This window comes from Amblyomma americanum, chromosome 1, assembly GCF_052857255.1.
Source record: "Amblyomma americanum isolate KBUSLIRL-KWMA chromosome 1, ASM5285725v1, whole genome shotgun sequence".
Taxonomy (NCBI): Eukaryota; Metazoa; Arthropoda; class Arachnida; order Ixodida; family Ixodidae; genus Amblyomma; species Amblyomma americanum.
The window spans coordinates 223322739-223337253 of NC_135497.1; the positions used below are offsets into that span (position 1 = coordinate 223322739).

The following is a 14515-nucleotide window of genomic DNA, read 5'->3' on the forward strand; positions in this document are numbered from 1 at the left end:
AGTTCTGCAGCGAGGCGGCACAAATGAACAAACCCCTTCACACCAAGCCCTCCGCAAACTTAAAACGGCGCCCTGCTATTGCCCTTCGGGCGCAAATAATTTTCTGCAAGGCGAAAAATGCTTGCCATGATTGCACAGAGGAAATTTCCATCCTCCTTGATGATGCTTAATTAAGGTCTTTCAGTCGAGACCTCGAATCCCCACAGCGTCACTCAAACAGAGGTTTTTCGTGGTCTCAATTGTTCCGGTTTTCAGCACATTCTTCTCGGAAGAAATCGTTATGCAAACAAATCAGCCCATTTTAAGCAATGTAAAACACTAATCTCTGCGAAACAAACAAAAGAAAATGCGCACTGACAGCGGCCGTACTAGCGGTATACCGTGAAACGCGCATGCGTGCACCTTCGAAAACCATTTTCTAGGTTCACTTCGCACGTCTGCCTTGAAATGGTCATATGGATGCCTTTGCACAATTTAGCCCTTTCTTCACAGCGTTCACATTTGTGCACATTGCGCCTTGTGGACGAGGTTTCGGCAGTGTTTATGCCACGCGCACGAATGAGGATGCTGTGCCTAAAAGGGCTTATTACGGCAGGTCCCCGCGCCGCAGCGACAACATTCGCTTTGCGAGGCAGTCAATTATTTCACGTGGGTTATCAGACGCGCCCGAGCGCAGGATCCCGAACTAATTTCGACCAAGCGCGGTTCTTTGAAGCCTCGATGCACGGACATTTCTGCATTGGCCTCCGTCCAAACTCTGCAAACCCAGCCTGGCACCAGAAACCACAGGTAACTTTTATTAGGCACTATTCCGATGGGTAAACCCCGAGCAGGATTTGCGAAGTTTGTGGGTTTGTGCCATGAACACAGCATAATTAAATAATAAATACTTTATTTTATGAGGGCCTAACGTCCCAAAGCGACTCAGGCTATGAGGGACGCCGCAGGGAAGGGCTCCGGAAATATCGACCACCTGGGGTTCCTTAACGTGCACTGACATTGCACAGTGCACGGGCCTCTATAGAATTTCGCCTCCATCGAAATTCGACCGCCGCGGCCGGGATCGAACCCGCGTCTTTCGGGCCAGCAGCCGAGCGCCGTAACCACTGAGCCACCGCGCGGCAGCTTCACCGATATGTTCACTCAACTGCTTAACGATGATGGCATTATAAACGGAAACATTTGTATGAAAAGTCACGCAGCTACCGGCCACACACTCCGTCTTTCAACGACACCGCCTCGACGCTCTGAACACCCGCGAACGGTGCCCAAATGGAGGGGAGGTCGAGCGTAGGCTTGTCTCCAACACAGCGAGAGAAAAGGCGCTCCTCCGCTGGAACGGGCCATCCCCAAGAGACGACTTGAGGCAGCGCTGCCTTTGCCCGGCCAACGCTTTTCTTCCATTGCGGGACCGAAATACAGGGGACAAATCACGTGCTAAATAAGGCGCTCAACGCAACATAATGAGGACGTTTCTGTACACCTCGAGTCTGCAGACTCGTAAAAATCAGTTAAGATAGGGCAAATACGCGCAAACCAGGCCACAGGATAATAGCTACGCGACCTTAACCCGGCTTGGACAGAGCAAAGCTTTCCTTTCTGCATGCCGTTGCAAGTCTTAACCGCAGATGCCTACCTCAGGACAGATAAAGGCTTTGACTAGTTCGCAGGGCGTTTAGGCGTGACAGTGAATGGGATGAGCACGCGAGAAGCAAAGAAAAACAAGTCGCACCGACGAGGCCATCATTCAAGAACTGTTTCAACGCCCAGCTACCAACCACGAAAAAACAACCAAGAGCACTTTGCCGCGCGCAGGCAAGCGTGCAGACCTGGCAATCGCTCCGAGAATATAAAACTGTAGTTACGCAACGAGCGCGGGGTTATTAAACACCGACGAAACCGCGCGAATCCTACAACGAAATACATAAAAAAAATATGGGGGCCCCCAGGCCGCGTAGCGAACATCCAACGGGCGTATAAATTACCGCGCGCGTTATCGTGCCCGAAGCGGCCGGCATTTCTACACGCGCACGGCTCTTGCAGGTCGGACGTGTTTCTGCAAGCAATCACCTCTGGCGGGATAACTTGCGAAACTCGCGAGGCATCATCAATCAGTCTCCGCGCTGGCTTTCCCAGTTCTGCGCCGCTTAGCAGACGGATGCAACACGCGAGATGGAAAGGAAAGGGGGCGACTTGGAAGGAGTAAAATTAAAGGGCCAGTGAATCGATCGGCCAAGCTTGACAATGGCGAAGAACCGAAGGACCTCCTGTGCATTCGACGATGCATGCCGACAAACACGCATCGGCGTTCACTCATATGAGTGACCACGCAGCGCGAGACGCGTGGTGCGCCACGGCCGGTGTATCCAATGAAAGGATGCACCGGCGTTCGTCCTCTGACCACTGCCAAGCTGGTACGAACAATTATAACCAGTCAGTTTGCTGGGTGAAGGCAACTGTTTGCTAACGTTTCTGCCTTCTTTTGCATGCACAAAACCACCGAAATGTGCTCCACGTGCTTCCTCCATTCAGATCGCAACATTCGTACACTGGCGCAGGCTTTCCCATGCACGTATACAATTCGAGGCCACAGGGAAATGAAGACTTATAGAGCAACAACAAAAAAGAACACTTCCTGCTGCCACAGCGTAAGTTCTTTTCGCGCAGGCACGGCTCCCCGTTCGGGCACGAAACGCAATTTCACTTTGAACCTATTTGCAGACTTGATCGAACAGCCTTGATCACCACCGAGCGAACCACAATATTACGACGAAGCACTACGATAGTGGCCCGCCGTATACCGCGTTCCCTCGCTGTGGGACTTACAAAAGTCTATTGCACAGGTAGTTCGACAGCATTTTCACCGTTATAGTCACGAAACTTTCGCGCACAGATAGAACTGGCCACTCCAAGAAGCACCAGCGTCGACCGGGGGGCAGCAAGCCGCCGTCTTGCGAGCCGACTCTATCGCTGATCGAGCCTCTGCACGTGGGGACATAGCGCTGTGAGAAAAATGCCTAAAAAAACGTCAGTGCACATTTCTCCATTTTATTTTTCTTCGTACATCAGAGGCGTAATTTAGACGCAATTTGTAAAAGCTTTCCGGAACAGCACTCCTGAGCGTGCATTTCAGCGCAATATCCGCAAAGCCTGCCCCGTTCCATGTGTCTCTTGAATGGTGTTGATCGCCCCAAATAAATAGAAGGCGGCGCCCTCCAGACAACAATAACGCTACGGTGCGGTCACCCTGGAGATGGCGTATACAAAGCTCTCGCAAAGCCGTGCGCAGAGTTTCTCGAATGCTACGATAGTGTATCAAATGCCCTTGATGCCACTACTGCCGCCCTCCAGTCGATTTTATTTTGCGCGAACAAGTTCGACCGACCAATACCACTGGTGCATGGACATAGCTCGCGCGTCTGCAAATGCCATTCCATTAGAAAGGCCGCAAAACAACCGATTGCAAATAATTTCAAGCCGCGAGCCCATCTTGAGCGTAACTAATGATACAGAAACCCGTCCCGATATGGGTTCCAAAATCTTGTAAATAATGTAAAATAAACCCCCTGTACAGTTTCCTTCATAACCAAGTCCGACAACGTCATTCGGAGAAGGGACCTGCGGCGCTGAAAGAGTCAGCTCACTCAAGGACCCCTCGTCCCCAACAACATCAAGAGGCGTCGAAACGGCCCACGGAAACGCAGATTGGGAGAGCAGCCGTTACAGAAAAGCGCACTTTCGCGCAGGCAGGCAGCCGGGCGAAAGATGAAACTGCGGACAAATTGCCACGAGGATCCGGGCGACAATCGAAAAACGTGCAGCGCAATCCAAGCGTCGCACACAGCGCATTCGACGCCTATGTTCCCTGCTTGCGGAAGAATCATGCTGAGCGATTTAAAGCCGCGACCACACGCCGGCTTCACAACCGTCCACACCGAATTCGATTTCCAGCACAAACAACACGCTCTCCGCTATCGCGAACTTGGACGTATGCTGCGCAATGATCATGCGCCCCAGCACGCGCGCCTATGGTAATAGCTGTGGACGAAATACGCCCGTAGCGTGCTAGTCAGAGGGCGGCTGGTGAGCGAGACCCAGAGCCTAAACCGCTCAAATTCCACTGTGCAGCTGCGATCAAAAATGATTGCCACGCATCCGTCATGCCGCGCGCTGGTACGGACACACAACTCGGCAGACATTGACGGAAACAAAAAAAGAACGAAAGCGTAGAGGTGGGCACTGGCAGCCACTAGACGTGTGTCGGGTATGCTGCGCACATGCGGACCCCTGAACAGCGCTTTTCCCTGCGCAGTCGGGTGAGGTAGGGCGGGAGGTGACGTCGTCGCGCGCAGCCAGGACTCACTGCTGCACCATGCGCCAGAGTCGCGCTCAAAGGAGTCGATGCCGGACGCGCTCGTTTCTCGTGCAGTGCTAGGCATTCCTCGCGCTCGCCGCATGCCTGCCGCGAGGTCGAAAGAATGACCACTTTCGAAGAACGGCAATCCAGACCGTCAGGTCCCCGCGGTGGCTCAGTGGTTATGGCGCTCGGCTGCTGACCCGAAAGACGCGGGTTCGATCCCGGCCGGGGCGGTCGATGGAGACGCAGTTCTAGAGGCCCCTGTACTGTGTGATCTCAGTGCACGTTAAAGGACCCCAGGTGGTGGAAATTTCCGGAGCCCTCCACTACGGCATCCCTCATAGCATGAGTCGCTTTGGGACGTTAAACCCCCACAATACAAACCAAACCGTCAAGCAACTGACATCAACCTGGTTTACGTCTGGTTCTCGCGAGGCCTGACGCGAATAAAGCTACGGACTGCCATCGGATGGGGCAAAATTCCACCGCGCTCCAAACGGGAGAGGGGACAAAAAAAAGAGGAGAGGCAGGAGCAAATACGAGGGATGGTATGCAGAAATAGTGATAACTGGGACTCCAATTTTCAACTTCGCGTTTCTGTGAAAGCACAGTGACTGACTTGAGACGAAAGCGATGCGGGCAAGCATTACAACATGGTGAAAAGAATATGGCGTAGTCCACTGACTGTCGCACACACCCGGCATTTCCTGAAACTAATGCACTGTGTAAGAATCCGGGCGATGCCAACACCTTTCAGCGTTTCTCATGTACTTCCTTTGGTTACTGGGATTACAATGAAACTTCCCATTTAGAAGCATTTACAACCTCCATGGAAACCATGTAACTCCAAGCGCTCTCGTCAAATGGGCCGATTCAGGCGCCGATGAATCATGTGTCGTCTGCTTGCAGGCCCCTTCTGCAGTAATTCAAATTACAACATTTCTCCCGAAACTCGCCTCTGACAGGTGTTCACAAGTGACCGCCACAGCGGTGTCAAGCACTAAGGCCCAGTCGGTGCCGAACATCCCGACCACACAGCGCAGCGGTCAGCGCGGCTGCACAAGCCGCGGCAGCCTCGCGCAAGTCGCGCCCGGTATAGTCCGCCGCGCCTGAAATCCCGTTCTGGCTGCGCGCGCATTCCGGCACCCGACAGCCACGGAGGCGCCTCAGTAAAACCGGCGCAGCACAACTCAGCGCCGCCAAAAAGCTCCGGGCACGACGCGTTCACGCAACGCAACCACAGGCGCTGACAGGGCGAGGTACACATCTGCACAAACGTCGGGCATGCGAACAGAAAGCGGCGAGGGAAAGGACAGTGTGTGCCTGGAGAGGGCGGACGATAAGGAGAGCAGCGGGCTCTCGAGAGGAAAAAGAGCTCCGCGGCAAGTCAATTGTTTCGACGACGGCGGACGAGTCCCGAAGCGAGGAGCGGTGGTTGGCGGAGAAGAGGCACGCTCGCAGGGCTGCCGGCGATGGCCTGACGTGGCCGCAATTAAAGAATGAAAACAAGAACATCGATTAAGGAAGGGGGTGGAAACGTTACGGGGGTGCAACCGCTGGTTGGTAGTCGCGAACAAATGATGCAATTGAGAATTGCAAACCATTCATAGCGCATACAGTAACGCATGAACCTACCCACCAGCAATAATAAATTACATTATACGAGGAATTCAACTCGGCGCTTTGAGCATGCGACAAACGCGTTCCTGGTAATATGATACAACCGTGGATGAGGGCTGATAATCCGCCAGCCAAAAATAAGGACTCTGGGATTCAAACAGAAATAAATAAAGGAAAACACGAATGCTTGCATACATTATACTTCAACGCCAGCCTCCGGCGACCGCCAAAATGACCGCGTTAGCCGTCAATGAGGCCGAATAAAAGTTTTGCCCACTAATAACTGATTCCCTTTCGCGCTGGCGTCGAGTCTTCTTAACATATGAAAGCTTGCAATATAGATTTTCTTAACAAATTTATCAACATCAGTTTGCGTGTGCGGGCCCCAAAAAGCGCAAGTCCATTTCATGAAATGTACACGCCTGATAAACGTGTCTCGAGTCAAAATCTGCATTCCTACATTCCTTTCTCTGCAGCCTTTAACTGAACGCACGCCGCGTGGTCACCCCAGCTCGCATCGCACGTGACGATCCTCTGCCAAACACACAGCCCATGTTAATGACGTAGCTGTGGTGATCACCTATACGGCATGGAAACGTTACTGATTCCTTTTTGTCCGCTATAGTCATTGACACCTGTTTATTATTTTTATTGTTTTTTACATTAGTTAAGGACCGATATCGATACTTAATGAACAGCACTAATTTCAATTTTATTTCCAGACTCGTTCAGGAGAACCCAGTCGTTACACATGCGAACTTCCAGGTATACGAACAGGTGCCAGTCAAACAGTCAAAATATTAATAAGCACGCGTTGCTTCCAGTAGACATGACGCTTTCTTGGGGTCATACGCGAGCCAGCCACCAACGGCATGTGCTATAATAAGCATAAAGTATTCCCTAGTTTCCGTTAGGTAACGCGTGACAAGGGTTTCATCGCCGAAGCACGCTCCCTAACGTTAAGGCCGGGACTGTACAGTCCTTAATCACCTGCGCAAAGTTGAATCTGAAAGCCGCGTCATTAACAAGCAGCCGAGTGCCTCAGTACAGCTAATGTCCTGACTTAAACTGTCGCCTGTATACACTTTAGATATACTGGTATCCCAGCCAATGACGGTGCGAAACTCGTTCGAACACTGCGTGAAGGTCAAACACGTCAGTCAGAAGAAAAAAAAAGAAATGCCATTCGGGCCATACGTGATCTACATTCAAAAACATTTTCCCGCCTAAAGAATATATCCAATGTAAAAAAAAAATTCTTTCAAGCTGTCCAAACAGTTGGAAGGTATAGTTTACTAAAACACATTTATTTACAATCTCAAATCCCTGTACGGATGGTGGAACCCTTTCGGTTCCGTGGAGGCATAATAACTGGATACAGTCAGAAAAAAAAAAGAAGAATTGACATTACCAATGGCGGCATAATATGTGTGCCAGAAAATGGCGGACATGCTATCACGCTCACTGTCCTCAGAAATATTTACAGCGTTCCTTAGTTGGCATTAAAAGCCACCTCAATTTTAAGCTGAAGGATGCTGAATTCGCCTGAAACAAAGTAATCAGATGTGTACACAATTGTGTATCAAGCGTTTAATGCTTGCTGGGCTGGTCCCGCTGAGAGACAGGTATTTCAGCATAAGCTACTGGACTGGGGAGAGTCCGCGGCGAAATCCGTGGCGTCACAAATCGGCTTCAATATTACAGTAAACAAAAACGAATCGTTACAGCAGTCTTACTCCGGCACAAAACAGAAAACAGGCCTACATATGCTGAAAATAACGAAATCTTCTCGCTTTCAACATTGCCGCGATTGTCGCGCATTTCCGATCTCACGACAGTTCCGGTCGGCCCTAGACATTTATTGATCAACGCGAGATAAGGGAAGGTATATTTTGTATTGCGCCGGGTTTTTTATTTACATAAGTTAAGCAAAGACAATACCCCTTGTTCTACGACGCAGACGTTATCAATTGCTGCTATGTGGTCGAAAGAAAAAGTAGGACAATGCAATCGCGCATTCCCAGCGCAAAACAAAAGCACTAAATGCAAAGGCGCATTGCGGCCCTTCTGATGAACTACCTCTTAAATCGGAATCAGTTCCGAAGCTCTGCTAAGTTCTACGAAACTGCAGGGTTGAGGTATGGGACATTAAGAATTCCACTGAGAGCTGCGTTCTTTAATAGGTTTCCGGAAGGCAAAAAATAAATAAATAAATGCGCGAAACTTTACAGACATCGAAGTAAAAAAAGAAGGATTGCGATCAACCTTCACAAAAAGCGCATAGGCCATCCCTCCTTTCGGTTACGCCGCTCACCAACAATACTAAAAAAAAAAGTACACATTCCCCCGGTCAGTCTACGCAGGCATTAAGAAGACCAATTATTTTCGTTTTTAAAGCGAAACAACAGCGAATAACAATTTTGTAAAGACATGAACAAAATTATGCATCAAATGGCTGTATGTTTCGAAGTTGTACTATCAAAACCACAAGACTGATTAAATAAGCCCTCGCGGGTGGGGTGGGGGGGGTGGGGGGGTGGATTATGCCATTCCTTCCGAAGATACACATTATGCTTGCTCGACGTGCTGGCCAGCTCAGCGCAGACACACAGCCTTTGTCAAAGGTTTAGCTCACGCCATCTGGCTCGTTATGCATCCGCAACGTTCCAAATCTCTTGAATGGTACGAGGTACTCTTGTCTTTCCCCCTCCGAGAGAGCTTGTCCAATTCTCAACCGCGTAGGCAGGCAGACTCCACATTCCCTGCCCCACTATTACTCTCGAGAACAGAGGCAGGGCGGAGGGTCACCTGGGGTCCCTGTTGACACTGGCCAGCGGGCCGTTTACACTGACTAGCGCGTCCCTGGCTGAACACCAAATTCCTCCTGACCAAGATCACTGGGGAACTCGTAGCTTGCTAAATTTGGCAAACGGTTTCACGTTCGTCGGTTACGGTGCACCAAAGCAACCCTGCTCCGTTCGTACCCGGGTAGGATCGCCGACCTTCAACGGAACGAGATTCCTAGCGATTTTCGGTTCAAATGGTCTTTCGCTGCAACATAAGACATTCGTCTCTGTATTGGGCCTGGCCGCTGTGGTGCCATACGAACCCATGACCTAAGGCGTCGGCCTATCAGTATTTCTGCAGGACTGCAGCCCGTAGGAGAGAAGTGCCAGGCGGGGGGGTCTCTGGATTTCAGTACGAGGCGATTTATTGTTTGCACCAACCTTTCTGCTCTCCCATTAGCTTGCGGGTGCCTTCGGCTTACAGTGACGTGGCTGAAACCATATTCAATAGCAAAACATCCAAGCTCGCCGCATAAAGTACGTGGTCCATTATCTGTCGCGACGTCTCCAGAATGCAACCCCGAGCAAAATTCTCTGCACCCTCTGCATAACGGTTCAATGTTGTAGATGATGGTAGAAACTCAATTTCCGGCTAGCGAGACAAATAATCGACCACCATCACCACGTAGTGGCGATTGTTTATAAAGGACAAGTCAACACCAACGAAGTTCTGAGTCGCAGTGGGTATCAAATGTTCTGCATTCAGAGTTGCACCCCCTTTCAATTACTGCGTAAGTTGTTAACTAAGGCCTGGCCATCAGACCAACTCTTTACCCAATGCTAGGCTCCTAGAAATGCCTTCATTGCCGTCGTGTAACTTTGCTAACACTTCATTTCTGAGGCCCCAAGCCACTATTCAGACTGGTACCTTTAAAGAGCAGCCCATTGCATTTCACTATTAGGGCTCTGTCCTGCCAATTCGGGGCGAGGTGGCAATTAGGAAGCCTCAGCTTTTCTGGCCAGCCTTGGCGACACAATGAGCAGAGGGCTTCACAAACATCGTCGGCTTCTTCAGCCTCCCTCACTCTTTTCGACTAACTTACGATGTCCTTCGGAGCACGATCATGCAAAGGAAGGCACATCTGACACAGTCAATTCTGCGGCACATCGCCTGTCACCTATTACTGGCGCTCGCGAAAGCGCGTCAGCAGCGACTGAACGATAGCGCACGGGCCCCACTCTGAACCACTGCAATTCTTGGTGGCACCATGCCAACGGGCATTTTTTCCTAATAAGGAAACAAGAGGCTTATGGTCCGCCTCAAACAGTACCTCAAGCCTTCTTAGGTATTCGCCGAACCTTTCGGCAGCCCAAGTCAAGACTAGCACCTCCTTTTCAATCTGCGCACAACGCCCCTCAGTTTTAATAATAATAATAATAATAATAATAATAATAATAATAATAATAATAATAATAATAATAATAATAATAATAATAATAATAATAATCTGTTATTTCCGTCATAACGATGGAGGAGGCAGTGAGTAAAAACTGCTCGAGAAACGGCAGCTTAACAAAGCCCCCTCTGGCAACAGCACGAATGGAAAACAAACTGCCTACAGAAAAAGAAAAAAAATGCAGGATACAGAGACAGAACAAAGCGTACGAATAGAGACATGCAGTTCAGGAAAAACAATAAGCCCATGACACAGAGGTTTAGGAGTAGAGCTGCTGTATATCATGTTTAGACATTTTATGCAAGTCAGTATTGTTTTTATAACACTGAATTAACAATGTGGGAAGCGTGAACGACAGTTTTTTTCCATTGCGTAATTCGTTCTCTGGGTTACTGCATTCCACTCATCTTTGTGGCGGGCAAGGTAGGTTACAGCGCGCTTTTCGTTAGGGATCGCGAGGCCGTCGCTCAGCGTTAGGTTGCATTTGGAAAAGGATAGCGCCGAGGCCGAAATAATCGTAGGAAGGCGAGGGTCGCCCAGGTAAGAGAAATCACATATGAGAGAACACATCCTTCTTTCAAATTCAGCGTTATGCGCTGGGCCTCACAGCCAAACCTGGTCTTTACGCAAAATCTCTCGTAGAGGAGCCGCAGTGCCAGGTGTGGCAAAAAGCGTCCAAAATGGTTAATTGGCCATGCCCAGAACGCTGCACAATTCCGCTACATTGTTCGGTGGCTTCAGTTCTTTCACGGCATTCAACTAAGCCGGATCGGGTTGCACGTCTTCCGCCCTACATGAGCCAGAAAAGTGGTCCCTTTAACGCCAAATGCACGCCTGAATTTGTTTTAATGTTACACTCGATTTAGCCAGCCCGCTCAAGACGTTTGTATACCTAGAATCATGGAGAGGTCTGCCAGGATTTAGGACACTCTCTTTTGAAAATACTCGGGTGCTGCGGTAATTCCGAAAGGTAGCCATGTGAAACAGTACCGCCAGAACGTAGCGAAGGTAGGAAGTTCCTCCGAAGCCTTGCTTAGCCGTACCTGGTTCACTTGCGTCAGACCTGCACAGATCCTCACGCCCTCATCCGGCTTTACCACTGGCACTATTATACCGGCGCACCAATCTGTTGGCCCGTCTATAACTAGCGAATTACGCCCGTACGCAGCATTTGTCAAGATCGACCCGGAAGCGTTCCCTCGGCGGAACAGTAACTCAGCGCTGCGCCGTTATATCGTGCGGAACTGCGCCTTTTCCGGTGCCGACGATGCTTGGTCCGGAGTTGAGTTGCGAAGGCGCTCCTGTTGCTGCTGAACGGTGTTCTTGCAGCATGCGTTTGCATTCGCCAAAATCACGCCTGTCCGCCAAGGCGTGCGAAGCGTCACGAACTGGTCTACATAAAGATTCGCCAGGCAATTTGGTGCCGCTTGTGAATGCAAGCGCTCTCGTGCGCGCGACGCTGGTCATTGTGAAATACGCGTCAAACCTCTTGACAACGTCCAACTTCTTCGAGTCATCCCCCGAGAGACGGAAAGCGGCGAAAATTTGCCGACCTTGCCGTCCCATAGTGTAGCGTACTGTAGCGTTCGTACCTGTCCCTCACCTGAGCGCTCTTCGAGGCCAGACGCGAAGCGACCGTCATCGAAATGCTGAATGCACGCCGGCCGCAACTCAAGACCTGGCGCGGTAAAACTTTTGGCTCCGTCTATCTTCCGGAGCTTCGCTTCTCAGGGAGGTCACGGCGCTCGACCTTTGAAACCATACAGTAGCGGCGTGTCGACGCGGCGAGCAGCCTCTATGGGGCAAGCAACGACGCAGCGTGGTCTGTGCGCAGTCCAAGACCGAAAAACCCGTTGACTGCAGCCAAATAAGTACAGGAGCATTTCTTGTCACTGTTGCCACTCTCTAGGGAAGCGTGATAGCGCGGTACGGCGCAATTACAATTTTTCTTTTCTTTTTGTGTGTGTGTGGATGGATTACACACCGAGACAGAGAGAAACTAATCAAAAGGCGATAGAAAACCCTGGCCAGAACAGCTCCATCACGCAACAGTGGTGCGGCGAAGAGGACACAGGAAAGGCAGAAACAGGAGGCCCAATTAATCGACAAGCTTTAACGCGAAATCTCTGTCCGGCTGAAGGGGTCCCAGTAGTGACTTTCTGATTTCACCCTAATATTTCATACAAGCTAAGAATGACACTTGGGATCACGTATTGTGTACAGACTAAGTTGGAAATGTGAGACAAGTGAGAAATTTTGTATCTGTAGTCTTCCTGCCGCGTGAGACAAGTATAGATACCCGATAACGAGCTTTTCGTGCATGTTGGAGTCATATGGCGATCGCGAAGTAAGTTTCATGCCAGTGACTACACGAGGATAATAATGTTCCAAGTTGTTCGCATGCACGTGGATGCGGACATTTGGCAGGTTTTGGCCAAAATGTTGGTGCGCCACTATTCGTATAAAGCCGCATGCCATTACCTCAAGGCTAGTAACGCAGGGTGCACGGCACGAAGCCAGAAATTGGGAGACACCGCTTGTGTTGTACCCACCGTAAACTGTAGCCGCTGGCAAGCCGCACATCCCTCCGGTGCCGTCGGGTTTCAAGACGGGCCGTTCCGCAAGCGAACAACGTTGTCCTAACAGCGCGGTAATTTTGCACTCACCTACTGCCAGCGAAACGGTGACAAAGCGACAGCGAGAGCGCACTCACTTGGTGTTGCAACAATCGAGGCAATGCGCAACATGCAACCGCGAGCGCTGCTACCCGTTTGGACACATTCCGCGCGTGCCATTCCGAAATAAATGACCGATGCCGATCGCGTCACGTACTTGATTTCCCACTTGGTTTCAAGAAAATAACGGCACAAAAAAAATGAGCCGACGCTTAGTCTCGAGTTGTGGTGCTCGGGCATCAAGCTGCCGCCTGTTATTATTTTATTCCATTATGCAACAACCTCGGTTACCATGGCAATCAATTGGAGGCCGCCGCCATCATGGATTCTATCCGTGGAATCAGCATAACTCGGAGGCTCGGAACGCGACCAGTGGAGCTAGCGCTATAAAGCAGAAAACTACCACAAGTACTTTCTGGTGGCGGCAATGAAAGCCTTTCGGCACAAGCAGAATGTGTCACCAGAAGCAATTTGTTTATTTTGGCCGTATTTCCACTTTTAACCCTTCACATGTTTTTTTTCTCCTCCTCCGTGCTGCAGAATACAACATTTGCGCAGTCTCAACCACTCAGCACCGCAGGGGAACGCGCAGCCAACTGCCGCCGCTAAGCTGGCCGGTCGGTCGGTCACCTCGCTCTGGCAGCAGCCAGGTGCGAGCTTCTCTCGTTCGACGCCGAGATCCGCCCGCCAGACGTGTTCGCACTGACAATTACACACTACGCGATAGGAACGCGCACGCGGAGCAGCGGGCACGAACCGCTCTTGGAAACGTTCCCGACACTGCAGCCCGCGCCTTGGCCAGCTGCTGCTGCTGCTGCTGCTGGGCTCGACAGGGATGCGCACCCGCCGCGGGGTCCACGAGACGCACAGAGGAAGAAAGGGGAAAAAAAAAAGAAGCCAGTTAAAGAGCCAACCAAGCCGAGAACAACGTCCCCAAACCAGCCAAAAACAGTCCGCATGAATGGCTGCTGCAGGGTCGACCAGGTCGAGGATGCGGCAGTGGTCCGGGCTGAGTTTCAGTCTCACACTATTCGGGCGGTGAGACGCGCAACAAGGCGTGGAGGATTGGCACGAGACCACGGTGTACTTAGAGCACAGGTCCTGCCGCGACAACTTGCAATTTGCCACAGTGTATACAACGGACGGGGCACTCACTGCGAGCGCTCTCGGGTCGCGCCCCACACTGGGCTTATCTTGTGCAAACGCGTCATCTTCCGCGACGACGACAACCTGTAGCCTCGTTTTGTATACGTGTCCGGCAACGCCGAGAGAGCCACGCACTCGGTTTTGCGGCCGGGTGACACGCCCGAAAATCGGCGGTCTGATGAGGCGATGCCCGCGATCGAAAGGGCAAGGGGCAGCTGCAAGAGCGCCACCGTCACTTGAGATTTTGCGGAGTGTGGTCGACTGCAGAAGTGCAGCTTCAGTGCTGCTGCTGCACGTCCAGGAATAATTATGTATGGTGAACTCAGGCACCGACAAGACGTGTAGCAGCTATTATGTAAGCAACGGTAAATTTGCGAACAAGGTTGGCAAAAAAAAAAAAGGACGGTATCCCGGTGACCACCACAAAGCGAGCGAGGTAACTATGAGGAGCCAGCAAACGAAAAAAAAAAAGTG

At 50.9% G+C, this 14515-nt stretch overlaps 1 protein-coding gene across 1 annotated transcript in view; it reads right to left on the reverse strand.

The window, feature by feature from the left end:
* The window catches only part of ftz-f1 (ftz transcription factor 1), a 303218-nt gene that overhangs the window by 77941 nt on the left and 210762 nt on the right, over window positions 1-14515 (reverse strand). The gene's annotated exons all lie outside the window — the stretch shown is intronic.